The sequence below is a fragment of the Rhipicephalus microplus genome, chromosome 7 (genome assembly GCF_043290135.1).
Source record: "Rhipicephalus microplus isolate Deutch F79 chromosome 7, USDA_Rmic, whole genome shotgun sequence".
NCBI lineage: Eukaryota > Metazoa > Arthropoda > Arachnida > Ixodida > Ixodidae > Rhipicephalus > Rhipicephalus microplus.
This window is the reverse complement of record NC_134706.1, coordinates 156,144,881-156,159,959: the sequence shown is the minus strand read 5'-3', so window position 1 is coordinate 156,159,959 and position 15,079 is coordinate 156,144,881. Positions and strand designations below refer to the sequence as shown.

General features: G+C 41.2%; 1 protein-coding gene across 5 annotated transcripts in view; it reads right to left on the bottom strand.

The window, feature by feature from the left end:
- LOC119179633 (uncharacterized) overlaps positions 1 to 15,079 on the bottom strand; it is a 108,299-nt gene that overhangs the window by 90,740 nt on the left and 2,480 nt on the right. For 3 of the 5 annotated variants that reach the window (XR_005110832.2, XR_012885101.1, XR_012885102.1), the window contains exon 3: positions 9,452 to 9,664. The gene's annotated coding sequence lies outside the window, so the exon portion shown is untranslated. Of the gene's footprint in view, positions 1 to 2,159; positions 2,374 to 9,451; positions 9,665 to 15,079 lie in introns of those variants that run through there. The other 2 variants (XR_012885099.1, XR_012885100.1) reach the window with 1 other exon arrangement.

Below are 15,079 nucleotides of genomic sequence, written 5' to 3'. Positions count from 1 at the left end.
TAGGCCTTAAAAACTAACATTAGCCATGTTGAGGTCGATTTCTTGGTTATAGTCATAGTAGCCATATTAAAAATATATGACTTCAAACTTGATTGTTCTTTTGAAGATATTTTCTTGCATAATGATATTTCAGAGTCTTAGTCAATTTTGTTATAAGAAAACGTGATGTCATAATAGGGTCACTTTTTGTAGAGTCGTTCAGTTCTACCTTACCTTTTACATTCTTAATAGACCAGTTATTTTCAATATCGGTATTTAAAATGGAATGAGCACGCTGTATGTAGTAAGGTGTAAGCACTTACAGATAGCACATGCACCCAACTTTTCTGTTGGCAGTTTATTTCTGTTATTCTTGATATATATGTGGGGTTTCACGTCCGAAAAACCACTAAATGATTATGAGGGACGCCGTAGTGGAGGGCACTGGAAACTTCGACCACTTGGGGTTCTTTACCGTACACCCAAATCTGAGCACACGTGCCTACAGCATTTCTGCCTCCATCGGAAATGCAGCCGGGATTCGATACCTCAACCTGCGGGTCAGCTGCCGAATTTTTCTGTTACTCTTGCTCCCCTACTTTTGTGCAGTTCGGTTATATTTGTCTGGCTTGCACCGATTTTTAATGGCACCTGCCTGATCCTGCATGCTTTCATGGTGATTTTAACCTTCATAATTTGCATAGGTTTACCTCTCAAAATTGTTCAAGATGCCAATTTTGTGCACAAACTGTATAGTATAAAGGCAGCAGATGTACATGCACATACTATTAAATGTACATTGAGAGCTTTAACTTGCAGTTTCTAAAGTTTTACTGTGCAGGAAGCATTTAAATCATAATTTCATAAGGACATAATAATCGATTATCTCTACCCTGGAAAATCGTGACAACCTAGTTATTTTCACTGTGATAAGCATGCTGTTTTCTTTGATGTGGCAGAACTAATTAATACACTCATTTCTTCTATTATTCACATATGCATAACATGAAGGATTGTGTGCCTTACATTTTCAGTTTCATTCTGTGTGTTATATTTCTTGTGCATGTGAACTAATGTGCTAACATGTGTCTCTGACATTATTTGTGCCAATTATTTTCATTTCCAGGTGCCTATGAAGGACACATAAGTTCTATGGCAGTGACCTTCCAAATTTACAGTGGTGCCGGAGCCTCAAGCAGCATTTCGCCGATCTGCACAAGGCGTTCATGAGACAAAAACAGTGCCACACTTTCACAGTGCTATGATTATTATTTATGTTTAAACATTTCGTTCTAAAATTGATGTTACATTGTGTTTTGTGCCACCATCCTGTGGTTTAGGTGGAGCTCGTGAAATTACGGCGTAGTCACCTCATTTGTGTACCATCAACACTGCAATGTCACTATTCACAGCTGCAGCATACAGACAATTAAAAAAAAATATTGATTGTAGCAGGGCTGGTGTGTATAATAATCCTTCTCTATTGATAATAATAACTATATAAGTTCTTTAGGTCTTGCATAGAACACTGCATTATTGTGTTGCAATGTAACCTCCATTTATGATCGCTAGCAGGTTAATTTAGTAGTTTTGCAATGTATTTTATTTGAAAGGTAATTTTGCTTCTGCATTACGACAATTAGAAAGATGCGGATGATTCAATCCCTCATTAAGTAGCTTCTTAACACATTTGTTTCTTTCAAGCTTTTGTTTACTCATCAAGGCTGTTTCAGGTAGCAAACATATTTCACCTTCATGCAACATATTAAGAATGAAATATTCATATATATTTCTACACAGTACTTGCTTTTGCAAACAACGTACGTGAATGACCAATTGCTTTCACTCGAGATCTAGGATGTCCATTTGATCTTTGCAAGATGTAGCAGATAGCTGCATGGTTTCTGCATTATGCTGATTTCCGTAAGCTGCTTATCAGGTAATTTAGCATGATATGGCACTTTCCGTAAGCTGCGGATGTCCGCATCTTTCTGCACGATATGGCGCTTTCCGTAAGCTGCGGATGTCCGCATCTTTTCGCATGATATGGCGCTTTCCGTAAGCTGCGGATGTTCGCATCTTTCCGCATGATGCGGCTTTCCGTAGTCCAATAATTGCGTATGTACGGATCCGTATATGCGGAACGTTTCAGTAGGGTCCCACCAATTAGCGACACTTACGCGGTCGTAGTCGTCGAGCCAGTCTTCTACGTCTTCTCCACGAAAACCAGCGAAGAGCGGGGGTTCCCGCTGATGTCCGTGTATGTAAATAGGAGAGGCAGCTTGCGTCGTTGCGTGGTTGATGACATCAGCGCCGGTAGGCTCGGTCTGGGACATGCTGCCTGACAATGGGCGCAATCGGCGGCCTGAACGAAGCTCCAGCGGGTAGAGCGGGCTGCGGGAGGTAAGAGGACTGAAAATCCACCTACACCACGTATGAAGTCTTGGTAGTCTTGGTTGCGACAGCGTTTAATTGAGGAAAAACCTCGCAAAACTAACGGGCAGAGCCAGTACACAGACGATAACGATGACCCAGAGTGGCAATGAGGACTAAGAGACAAGCGGTTGATGGTGATTGTGATTATGCAGGGATGAGGACAATGTTAGCAACAAACGCCCACAATATATATATATATATACATATATATATATATATATATATATATATATATACATACATACATACATATATATACATATGTACGTGGATAGATGCAAGAACTGCTTGCATCTGTGAATCATTCGCCATTTTTGTTGATGGGTATCAGTTTATGGGTGACAAATGTCATTATTTTAATTTCTGCACAAATTCATATGCGATCATGATTACTTGAAGAAAAACACACTGCACGGGCTTTGAATATTGATATGAGTGATGCTGCGTTGATGTTCCTTTGGGCCGACCTGTACAGGTGTCTTAAGATCTCTTAGCACGTTTTTTTGACACAGTTTATAACGATGGACAAAATATTTAGGATGGGCATCAATCTTCCCTCTGTTCACAAAGCACTTTTTACACCGCGGTGGGGCTATCAGTGCGCCTTGTAATTTTCAAACATGAACCTCACGTCCCGCTCTTTTACCCTATGAGAACGCACCCTGCCCATCTCGATGAGCAACCACATTCTAGTACCACTGTCTTGTAACATGCACCCGGACTACAACAAGGGTCATCGTAGAGCACGCGCCCCCGCACTACTAAAGACCGCAGCTGCCATGACCAGCACTGTCGCTTTTGTAGATGCCGCAAAATACCCCAACCTTAAGCCCTATGTAGCCACTGTTAGCTCGCTACAAAAAACATATCACAGCACTTGCGCTCCGAAACTCGTACCCAGACCACGCAGAACAGGTAGCAACCGTTTTACACAACTCGCTATACAAATTACACCAATTCCCTAACCCTGAGTTAGGCCTTCTATATTGGCTCAGTCTGTAAAAAGGTAGTTCACATCCTCTCGCGTGCGGCGTAAGCTGTCACTAAACACTTATTTGGTTTCCGGGTCATATAGGTTCTGACGCCCAGCACATCGTACCAAACGCAAATGAACTTGCTCACTCCCAGGTGCTAGACCTCACTCGCCGTGTCAGGAGAGAGGGTGGCCCACATACTAAGGGAGAAAAATGGCTCGGGAACCAAATGCACAGCAATAGTAAATTTTTCAGCACAATCGTCTCAAACGGTGAGAGTTTCTGTTACCGCACCATCGACTCATAGGGCCAGAAGCACTAGCCTTCCATCTCCTGGAGACAAAAACATATTCCTCACCAGCCGTTTACGCGAGAATCATAATCGAACTAAGACGGGGATGCCCCGGTGTGAAATATCTTGGTGCAACTTATGTGGTCGCTATGCCCCAAGTTGCGCGTAAACGGCGAGTCTCCAACCACCGAAAAAGGGCCAGGATATTTTTTCCCGAATTTCTCCTAGGACTACCAAGTTCGGGCCATCAGGAGGGCTCATGACCCGGACCGTCGAGTTTAACCTTCCGGTCCTTTCATGGGTACCTTCCACAGATGGGCCCCTTATGAGTCATCTTCTCCTCAAGACCAAAAAAATTTATTCAATCAGAAAGTCATTATTTTCAAATGAGGACAGTATTATGTGACAGGCTTCGAACTCAAAATTTGGCCATCGGCATGCTTCGTCTACCCCTTTGGCGACGAGTGATGCAAAAGTCATCATCACGGAACAATGTTGCAATATGTGGTTACGATAACGCCAAAAATCGAAAAAAATTCAAATTAATCATGGCGTAATGTACCAAGATTATGACAATAATGACACTGTACCTTGGTCAAAAGTGCTCACACCATGGAGCCTGTGCCACAGGTGAAGTGCCACTGATCTCTAAGGCATGGAAAAATCACACTGTGTGCAAAAATCTTTCGATGAGTGGTGGAGTGCAGCGTCAATACATCATCTAACGAAAAACAAAAATACAATAAGTTCTATCTTCGACTTGTCTTTAGTGAATGTCAAGTGAGCCTGCAGAAAGAGGATGATTGCTACAACAAAACAATGTCTTATTCAGGTGCGCAGAGTCGTTCAGCTATTAAGGGCGCTAATTTTCACCGCAGCACCCCGTTCCTTTTAGAAAAAGCAACAAGCTTTCTAATTACTCTAAAGAGTAAATGAAGTGATAGACACTATGCATCTCACAACGATCTGCTTTTATTTGGCACATTTCCAGGGTTAGGCGTGACAAGCAAACACTTCCTCAGATGGATGTTTAATGTTTTTAGCCGCGAATATTGCTAAAATGTTTCGAGGAATAATCCTGAAATAAAAACTATGGTTAAAAATGCACGATTCAGGAAAAGCAGGAGAGAAACTTGGAATTCTCCTCAATGATTATACAAGGACCCTTTGCACGCCTTTAGGTCAGTCTTATTACAGGTTCAGTCAAGCTCTTGCCTTTGGTGAATGAGTGTTTGGTAAAACTCTTCAAAAAATATGCAGCTATCTTTCAGACGTACGGCAAGCATTCACTTCATGCTTTGGGATCAGCTGACCTACATATCAATTGAAATTATAATTCCGCCAGCTTTTTCGCACACATTTTCGCTTCTTGTGATCGCCATATTTCGTATTTGCGCTCAAACCACCACTAATTACTCTTCATGGATTTGCTCCTTCCATTTTTTTTTACCGGCTGTTGTCTTTGTCAGGTGACTCTTGTGACGCCATGCAGGCTTGTCTGAATTCTTCACGGATTCATTATTTGGTCATGTTAAAAGAGGGCACGTGACGAATAAAATCTGAAGAATTCATTATAGAAAAGCGAAGATTGAAAAGCAAGCAAGGCTACTTCTTATTAGTCATCATTTCTTTCTAAGCTACCGCAAACTAAGCAGACTAGGCAAACAATTCCCCAGTTTAAATTTATTGAAGTTTCGAAGCATAGTCCTTCAATACCAGTAATGCAAAGAAGTATTACGAGCCCTCAACTTACTTTTTCCGCGGTGCCTTCAAGGTAGGGGGACGTGCGAAATTTGTTACGAAGATATTATGAATACCGATCATACATGTTATAAAAACAAGATTGCCGCAGTACTTGTAGCTGAAAAAACGCTGAAGTACTGTCACGCCTATGTGGCTATTGGTTGGCTGCCCAGCTGAGTTTCTTCTGACGTTCGGTAGTGTTTTCGGCTACGACGTAAGTACATAAACAAAGAGCTACGCGGAGGTATCAAGGGGCAGCCGATTAGTGAGTTCACGGAAAGCCTGGTCCGTGGCGACATGTTAGAAGAGGACGAACGGGATGGTAGAAATTACAGGAGCTTGCCGTCATACATTTCACATAATTGTCCACGCTGAGGCATGTCGGTCGATGACGTCGGCTTCAGCGTTTCTCGCCACAGACAAACTGGCTAAATTTAATGTTATATACAATATTTCTATAAAAAAGTGTGTCTCTTTTTTCACTTTTCACGGTGGCAGTCTTGCCCCATTTGTTTTATAACTCTTATATGTAACCTCTACAAAAATATTATTCTTTGATATTTATTTCGAAGCGTGAGTGTTCCAAGTGTTGTAACGTTTACCATAGGTGTGTGCATGTATAATTTTGTAATCGCACATCGCAAGTTCCATTTCATCTTGCTGCTATATTTCGAACATCACATCTGCGCCAACAGAGCACGATCGGGTCATTCAACTTCACTACATACAAAATGATATATTTTCACATCATTTATTTCTTGCCAGTTGTTCTGTGCTCCAAACTCTGTGTGAATTGCACCTGCAAAACAGCACCTACACTTTTCTAAGCAAGCAATGGAAAAGCGATCGCCGCACGTTAACAGCCGCACAAATTGCAGTTCAAATTTATTCTTACTTATAGAAAAATGATAGGTAAAAAAAGTCTATTTTATGAAATACGATAAAAATGCTCTCTTTTTTATTTTCACTTCATTAGGTCTGTCTTTTTAGGCCTGCGCCTGATATTGAGCCACGAAATTACGATCGAGAAAAGCGGCAGACAATTAAACCTGATCTCTTCAATGCTGTTCACCACATGCCTAGAAGAAGCAAATGAAACTTCTTTACTGCCGAAAAACAAAGATGGAAATTAATGCGAAATATAATAGAAGATACACAATAAACCTAATGCTACGTCCACACTTGGACATTCGGCTAAAATACTGCGTGGAGTCACTTTTGGCGGCAACGTTACCGCCAAAACCACACTGAGTCAACCTAGGCTGTTCTGGTGGATTTTACACCATGAACCAATGAAAGATTGAGTAGAAAACTTCTAAAGCAATGGTTAGCTGGTCAAAACAAGGTTTTCGAAAACCGTAGCGATAACTAAGTCTTCGCAAATGTACCCTTCCTATCGACAATCGTTCAGTGAAGCGCAATTACTCTTTTCACGAGTAGAAGTGTATCTCTAGCTACTTTTTCAGATAATGGAATATGACGACCTCGCATAACGGGTTGCATTAGCTGACGCGCCAAGCTTTCTACGTTCTGTTAGTCAAGACGAACCACCAAAACAGATATCCTTGTTGTTTTTTAGTCGGCACGTACATGTTTCTGCTTCTCAGACTTCACCAAAAAGTTGACTGCCAGCATCCCCAACAGTCCGAATAACTTGCTCTTGTTTACGCCCGGGTTATTCGGAGCCTGATTCTGGGTTTATTTGTGCCCTTTGATTCTTGCGCTGTATCGCGTTTAGTTTGTCTGGTTAGAAAACAGTGTGGATAATACAAAATTTAGGCAGTGGGATAATCTCGCCCTCTGTGGACAGCGCATTGTGTAGCGTGCGCAAGCCTCAAGATTTGGAAATAACACTGCTAAATATTGTCATGTTTGAAAGCGGCCAAATGAAGCCGGCCGAGTGATGGCAGCCATTACAAGTAATGCGTGCTACGACAAGGGGATGAGTGAATGGATCAGAGTATCCGGCTGTGTCCTTTAAATGGGGTGGTGGCTCACGCCGCCTAGAAATAAAGATATGTACTATCACTATGTGTTGAGGAATTGAATTTCACTCGGGCCTGAAATGTAGCCAGCAATCAGTCAGCCTTCTCCTGGTTATTTTGACACGTTTAGAGTTTGTTTTGCCTTCACTGTCCATGAACCCCATTGCTTTGAAAAATTCAGTGTCATTATCTTGAACTTGAGGAGAAGCCCTTAACAGAACATTGTCATATGTTCAGTCATTTCCTCCTCCTTTTCACACACAACGTGTATTATGTCTGTGCCTTTATATTTGGCTCGTATGTCTTGGTTGGCGAAATTCCCGTTCTGGCTTCGAACAGAAGAGATATACCTTGACAATTATTGCATATCTTTTTATTAGCAGTTTCCTTCTTAAAACATTGGTATGTCTCCAGTGATAATTTCATAAGCCTTTAAATCTTCCGCATGTTCCTCTCTATTTCCTTCATCTTCTTCTAACCGATGTTTCCGTTTGGCTTGGTATTCTGTCTTTGTCTAAATACTTCCTTGACAATTTTCGAGTTCGTTTTCTTCATTTAGTATCAATATTTTTCATGTACAAGTAGCTGAAAGCTTTCAAAGCCCAACGCTCTTCTCCCAATTTCTCAATTGCTCCTTGAATTACATCTTGCTGCTAGCTTCCCAGCACTCGAACGAAGTTTTCCCTGATTGGGAGTATTCCCGTGTGTTCCCGAAGCAAGTCGACCTATGCCACATTATTTAGTTTTAATTCTTGCATGATCCTCTGATCTCATGCACAAGCCAAATCGCTGATCGTCAGATCCGGGACCAAGACACCTTTTCAAATCCCTCTGAGAACGTCAAACTTATTGCACTTCCACAGTGGCCAATTTTTCAATACAGCTGCATTTCCGTTATCCTTAGTCATTACGTATCTTTCGTGTTTCCTTAGGTACTCAGCCCGGTTGTTTACCCATGCGCCCAAATGTATGTATTTATCCATTATTTTTAGCGTGACTTCTGGCACTCTATGCTCACTGCAATCGTTATCATTAAGAGTCATGATGCCAATTTTCACCTTCTGAACTTTTTGCTTACTAATCTAACTCATTGCCGCAGATGCCTCTTAATCTCTGCAGATATTGCTTGTACCCGGCTATTATTACTATATCACCTGCAAACATCGTTGCTGGTAATGACTATTCAACGTGTTTTCCTCGCTTACCAAAACAGAGGCAGAAGCCGAGTCAACTCCCCTCCAACTTGAATTCTAGTCCCTGTAGATACAACACAAATAACAAAGTTGACAAGAAACAATTCTGTCAAAACCCGCGTTGTATCTCTATAGGTTCGGTGTCACGCGCATTGGCGCACCCACGTAGCAAATCATCATCCTCCGTGGCAGAGAAGTGCTTGATGTCAAGAATATCTGTTGGGTGACGCACAGGATCTACGTGACAGGCGTTGAGGTCTTGATGGTCAGAAGCTGACTTTCGCCGGTCGACGAGGAAGGGTGCGCGAGTAGAGCAGAGCACATCAGACACTGTGCATGTCAGTTACGATGAAGACATATGCGCAAGAATAATAAGCACTGTAATGAAACGCAAGCACAAGAGTCTGCTGGATTTGTACTCGGAAAAGTTGAACAATAGCTCTAGAAGGGCGATACTAACACTCATCATGTCCTTGTTTGAAATCAATAAGGAATGAGTAGCGCAATATGAGGTACATTGTAACAGTATTCCTTTGTGGAAAGGGCCTAAATTAGAATACATATCATTATTCGTATCGAGAAAATAAGAAAAAGGACAAACTCATTAAAATACACCTCTGAACCCAAATAAATGCCACACCCGCTTATTGTGTTGTGACAAAGGCTTCGATCATACAAGGTAACTGAACTTTCTTGTCTGATTGGTGATGGAAAATTAGTAAGGGCACTGCATTCTTCACATGAAGTTTTGCATGGGGCAGAAACAGTGAACTCAATTTGGCAGTGCTATGGGCGTCCATTCAGTCGATGATAGGAACATGTTAGCAAAATAAGTTATTTGTATCGAGATGAGGAAAAATATCTTGTGCAATTTTATTGTCTAATGTGGAAAGGCAGCATGTTTTTATTTTGTTCACCGCATCAGTGTGAGCTCTATTTAGTAATTAAACTTTCATTCAGCATCCATACGGCCTTGGCTTTCCCAGAACTCTTTGGCCTTTTCTGAGCCGTAGTTCAGAGCAAAGACAGCATTCACATCAGCAGCAGATATGAGTAGGATAACTGCAAAAAAAAGTGTTTTTTTTTCTGAGGTATCTTGCGAGTCAACATATTGCTTCAGCATATTCAGCCTAGAATAATATACTCATGCTTAGTCTCAGAAAACCTATTTTTTGTTTTCAATACTACACCCAGAAGCTTACAGAAACCTCGAACACTCATATGATAATAAGGGTAGAACAGACTGTAGCTATACATTTTTTGTTGGAAATAGACTGTACATCAAAGGCTATAGGAGTGAAGAAAATTGAAACTTTAGGTAGCATTCATTGCTTGAATAAGTCAAATTCGTATTCTACATCAACCGCGAACCTGCTAAGAGCAATACTGATTGCATTGACTTAGTACTTCCAAGCTTCAACACCAGAAGTATCCGATAAATATTGTGGTAAATAAATGCAAAACAACAGTTATATATATACATATATATATATATATATATATATATATATAGTGGGAGTAATAATTTAATGGGCCAGTTAGTCTTCGTGAAGGTATGGGATATGTCACAACGAGAGCGTTGTCAACAAGGATATATTTATCCTTGTTGACAACAATCACATTGTGCCATATCCCAAATATATATATATATATATATATATATATATATATATATATATATATATATATATATATATATATATATATATATATATATATATATATATATATATATACTTAAGAATTTTTACCAGTGGGCTAAACGTACTCGGGAAGAGAAGAAACACAATTTAGCGGTTGTCTTATTTCATTACGAACGGTTTCGACCGGTCGACCGGTCTTCGTCAGAGTTAGCGAACAAGTGCGGCGCTATGCAAACAAGCGTCATTAATATGTAGGTGTAAGGAGGAAACGGGATCTTGCGACAAATTAGTGGTGTTTCACAGTTGGGACATATGCTGTGCCGAATAGTTATCTTCGTCTCATTCGCTGGAGCGAACCAAAAAGAACCAAAATAAAAAAAGGAAGAGAAAAAACTAAAAAGAACCAAGGGGGAGGAGGAGAAAGAAACAGGGGGATAGGGCGGCTTCTGCGACGCGTCTTTGACTGTCACGGAGGGACATTGTGGAGAAGGATAGTTATAGCGCGAGAACAAAACGACGACACAGAGACAAGAAGGACACGAAAGACACGAGCGCTCGTGTCTTTCGTGTCCTTCTTGTCTCTGTGTCGTCGTTTTGTTCTCGCGCTCTAACTATCATTATGCCATACCAACTCAAGGTGCCACAATTGTGGGTGAGCTTGGGTGGCAGGCAAATACTTGTGGGAAGACAAGGGACTCCTCAGAGAGAGTGCCCGATCCGGCCCCTTCTATGGTCAGTTAGAAAAAGGAAAGGAGAAACAGGTGTTTCGTTCTCGCTGATACTATACTGACACATTTCTTATCTGGGGGAGGAGGAAGATTTCGGGGCAAAGATGGTGAAAGCACGAAAGGTTGTTTGTAAAGTAAAGCCGACATCTAGGGCCGGAAGGGTCGCGTTGTGAATGTGTGTTCAGCCCTTTTGTACCATTCGCCGAAGCGCCTGTGTTTGAATTCAGCTGGTCGTGGTTGGGCTCTCCCACTTTCAGATAATAAGGCACACATAGGTTAAACAGAATGGCAAAGAAAATATCAAGAAAGGTGATCTGTCGAAATGAAGCATCTTTTAACAAACATGGCTGATATTGTGCGAGAGATATGTGCACAAATCTGGAAACTCAGAGAAATGCAGACAGACAAAAAAACACAGAAATAAAATATTTATAATAAAAATAGTATTAGAAGTAATGAAGAAATAAAAATCCCGCAACAAAGGTACATACACAACGAGAACATGAAAATAATTTTTGGTTGGTCTATTTGCCCGATAACTAATGGGCAACTCGGTTGAGCATAGCCAGGAATAGTAACAATAATATAACAGTTACGGTTGAATAAGTTAACTTTAAAATAACAGTTACGGTTAAAATTGAAAAATTAAAAATTTTATTTAAAAATTAATAAAAAGGTTTGAAAATAAAAAAAAAACGAAAATTACGCCAGACTCGATTCCTGTCCCGTCTCACCGCTGCACGACCTAAGGAACGATAGGTTGCCGATGCTTTCATTAATGCCGTGTGTTAGTGTTTTGAATTTGTGGATGAAGTATGACTCCCTTTGTTCCCGTTCACGAGTCCCGCTGAAGCCTGACTGGAGGAGGGTGACTCATGATTTCTCGAATGAGCGCTCTGGTGAATTCAGATGCTTGGAAAAAGGCAGATTTGGCAGACTGCGTGCGCGGGCTCTGTGGTTATTGAAACGTAGTCTGAATGCCGTACCAGCTTTACCGATATACAGCTGGCCACAGACATCGCAATGCAGCATATATATTATGTTCTGGCTGTCACGACTCAGCGAGTCCTTAATTTTGAATGTAAAGTCTGCGGTCGAAGCCTCGGCAACAGAGGTTGTAGTCATGTGTTTGCAGACTTGGCAGCGTTGTTTACCGCATGGCTTACAACCCCATCCACTGCTATCAGACTCGGTCGTTTTAGCTCTAACTACGATGTCTTTTATGTTCTTTCTGCGGCAGTAGACCACTCGCGGCGGTTCCGTGAAGATCGAGGATGGACGCGCACTATGCTGTATAATGTTAAAATGTTTCGAAAGGATATTGTTGAGGTGCAGTAGTGCAGACGAGTATGTGACAACAATATTAGTTTGGTTTTTCTTTAGTTTGGCTTACTTCTCAAGCTCAATCCCGCAATGACAATATTAAATCATGAAGATCAAGCACTGTGGGAGAAAACACTTCACGATGGATTGTTGCAGCTCATGCAGATTATTATTCAGCACAGCGAACGAAAATCTCGTGAGCTTAAAGAGAAAAAACTGTCGCTTAGACATCAGTCTAATCTCAGCCAGGAGGACATTATTGATTTCGAAAAGTATGAAAATTAAAAAACAGCAGTGGCAAAATAGCGGAAACTACCGCGGGATGGAGTAGCTGAGACAATTACTACACAGGACGCTATACCGGCGACACCAATAAATGTCAACCGGGATGTTGAAACAGCGCCTCCGAGTCTAGTTATACTTTATTCAGCACAGCTATCTGCTACCAAAATCAGACTGCTTTCTAAGGGCCGCACATTCTGTCCGGTTAGTTGAAAAATTAGTGAATTCCAATTCCGTCAGGATTTAGATAACTTTGCTAGAAATATGCGCCTAAGGAAGTAAGTTTCTCCATGACCATAAACTGAGCTGAGCAGAATTCCCTGGTTCTTCAGAAAAACGTGGTCACCACCTGAACAGTGGGACAGACACTTAGACATGTATATATCGGCAGTAAAAAAGACATCTTATTGGCTTGTTCAAAAACAAGGCGCTATAGAAACAATCTCTCCTTGGAAGAGTGGAAGTCACTGGAGCTTCTAAGCCATCGAGCGGGTTTGGTAAAAAAGCATGCGGATAAGGGCGGTGCGATAGTAATATTAAATAGAACTGAGTACCTGATAGAAGACTTTCGGCAACTGGAGGACAAAATCTTCTATGCGGAACTAGAAGATGACCCCACTAAATTATTCGAATCAGAAACAGCCCGTGAACTAAATTCACTGCGCAAGAATGTAAAATCACGGCTGATATGCTCAAGGGAATGCAACCGATTAAGCCTGCTCCAGGCCGGTTTTACTTTCTCCCTAAAATACACAAAGCCAGCCACATTGGTCGTCCTATTGTTTCAAACAGCGGCACAGTAACAGAAAGATTGTCAAGCACACTAGATTTCATAATTAGGGATATTGTACCAACTATCGCTTCTTACATTAAGGGCACTAACTACTTTTTCCGTGAAATCAGCGGACTCGAGGATCCCAACGATAGCATCCTAGCTACAATAAATGTAGTGTCACTTTACACGAACATCCCACAGTCAGATGGCATTGACGCGACAGTCAAAGCTTTCAAGAAGGCCAGCGTTCCGGTGGGCATAGATGAGGACACGCTGTCGACATTAATGCAGTTGGTACTCAGCCACAATAGGTTTGAGTTTCATAATGAGCACACTCTCCAGATAAACGCCACAGCTATGGGAACAAAGATGGCTCTTAATTAAGCAATTAATTTTATGGCATCTATTGAAGAACCTTTTCTTGAGAGCAGAACACTACGGCCTCTTGTTTACAAAAGGACGATGTATTCAACATTTGGCACCACGGAAAGGAAAGTCTGCTGTCATTCATAGATGATTTTAATTCAACTCACTCATCAATCTCGTTTACCCACACCTAATCTATGTCAACTATAAACTTTCTTGATTTAACTGTTCAAATCAATGAGAAACGAATTCGGACGGACATATACAAAAAACTAACAGATCGCCATCAGTACCTACTTTTTAAGAGTAGTCTTCCGCATCTCTGCAAGACAGCCATCCCATACTCGCAAGCGCACCGATAACGCCGAATTCGTTCGTACGTGTCAGATTTCTAAGGCCATGCAAGGATCCTAAAACAGCCCTTGTGGCAAAAGAGTGCCAAGAGCAAATCATTGATGATGCTATAAGCCGGGCACGTAGTTTAGATAGGAACGAAATTTTGTTGGGCTCGACACCACGTCATTCAAAAAACCAAACTAACCTTGTCGTTAGATACTCGTCTACACTACCGCACCTCAACAATATCCTTTCAAAACATTTTAACGCTATACAGCATAGTGCCGTCTATCCTCGATTTTCTTGGAGCCGCCGCGAGTGGCCAACCACCGCGGAAGGAACATAAAATACATCATGGTTAGAGCAAAAAGACCGAGTCTGAAAGCAGTGAATGGGCTTTTAAGCCATGCGGGAAACGACGCTGCCAAGTCTGCAAAGGCATGACTACCTCTGTTCCCGAGACTTCGTCCTCAGAATTCACATTCAAAATTAAAGACTCGCTAAATTGTGACAGCCAGAATGTAATATATATGGTGTATTGCGATATCTGTGGCCAGCTGTATAACGGGCAGACTGGTGTGGCATCGAGACAACGTTACAATAATCACAGAGCCCCCGCACGCAGTCTGCCAAATCTGCCTTTTTCCAAGCATCTACACTTGCCAGAGCACTCATACGAGAATATACGAGTCACCCTCCTCCAGTCGCGCTTCAGCTCGAGGCGTGAACGGGAACAAAGGAAGTCACAATTCATCCACAAATTCCGAACACCAACACATGGCATCAATGAAAGCATCGGCAACCAATCGTTCCTTAGGTCGTGCAGCGTTGATATAGGACAAGAATCAAGTTTGGCGTAATGTTCATTTTTTTTAATTTTTCAAATGATTTTTTTAGATTTTAAATTTTTATATCTTTCATTTTTAACAATAAATGTTCTTTTATTATTACTATTATTATTATTATTATTATTATTATTATTATTATTATTATTATTATTATTATTATTATTATTTTATATTAT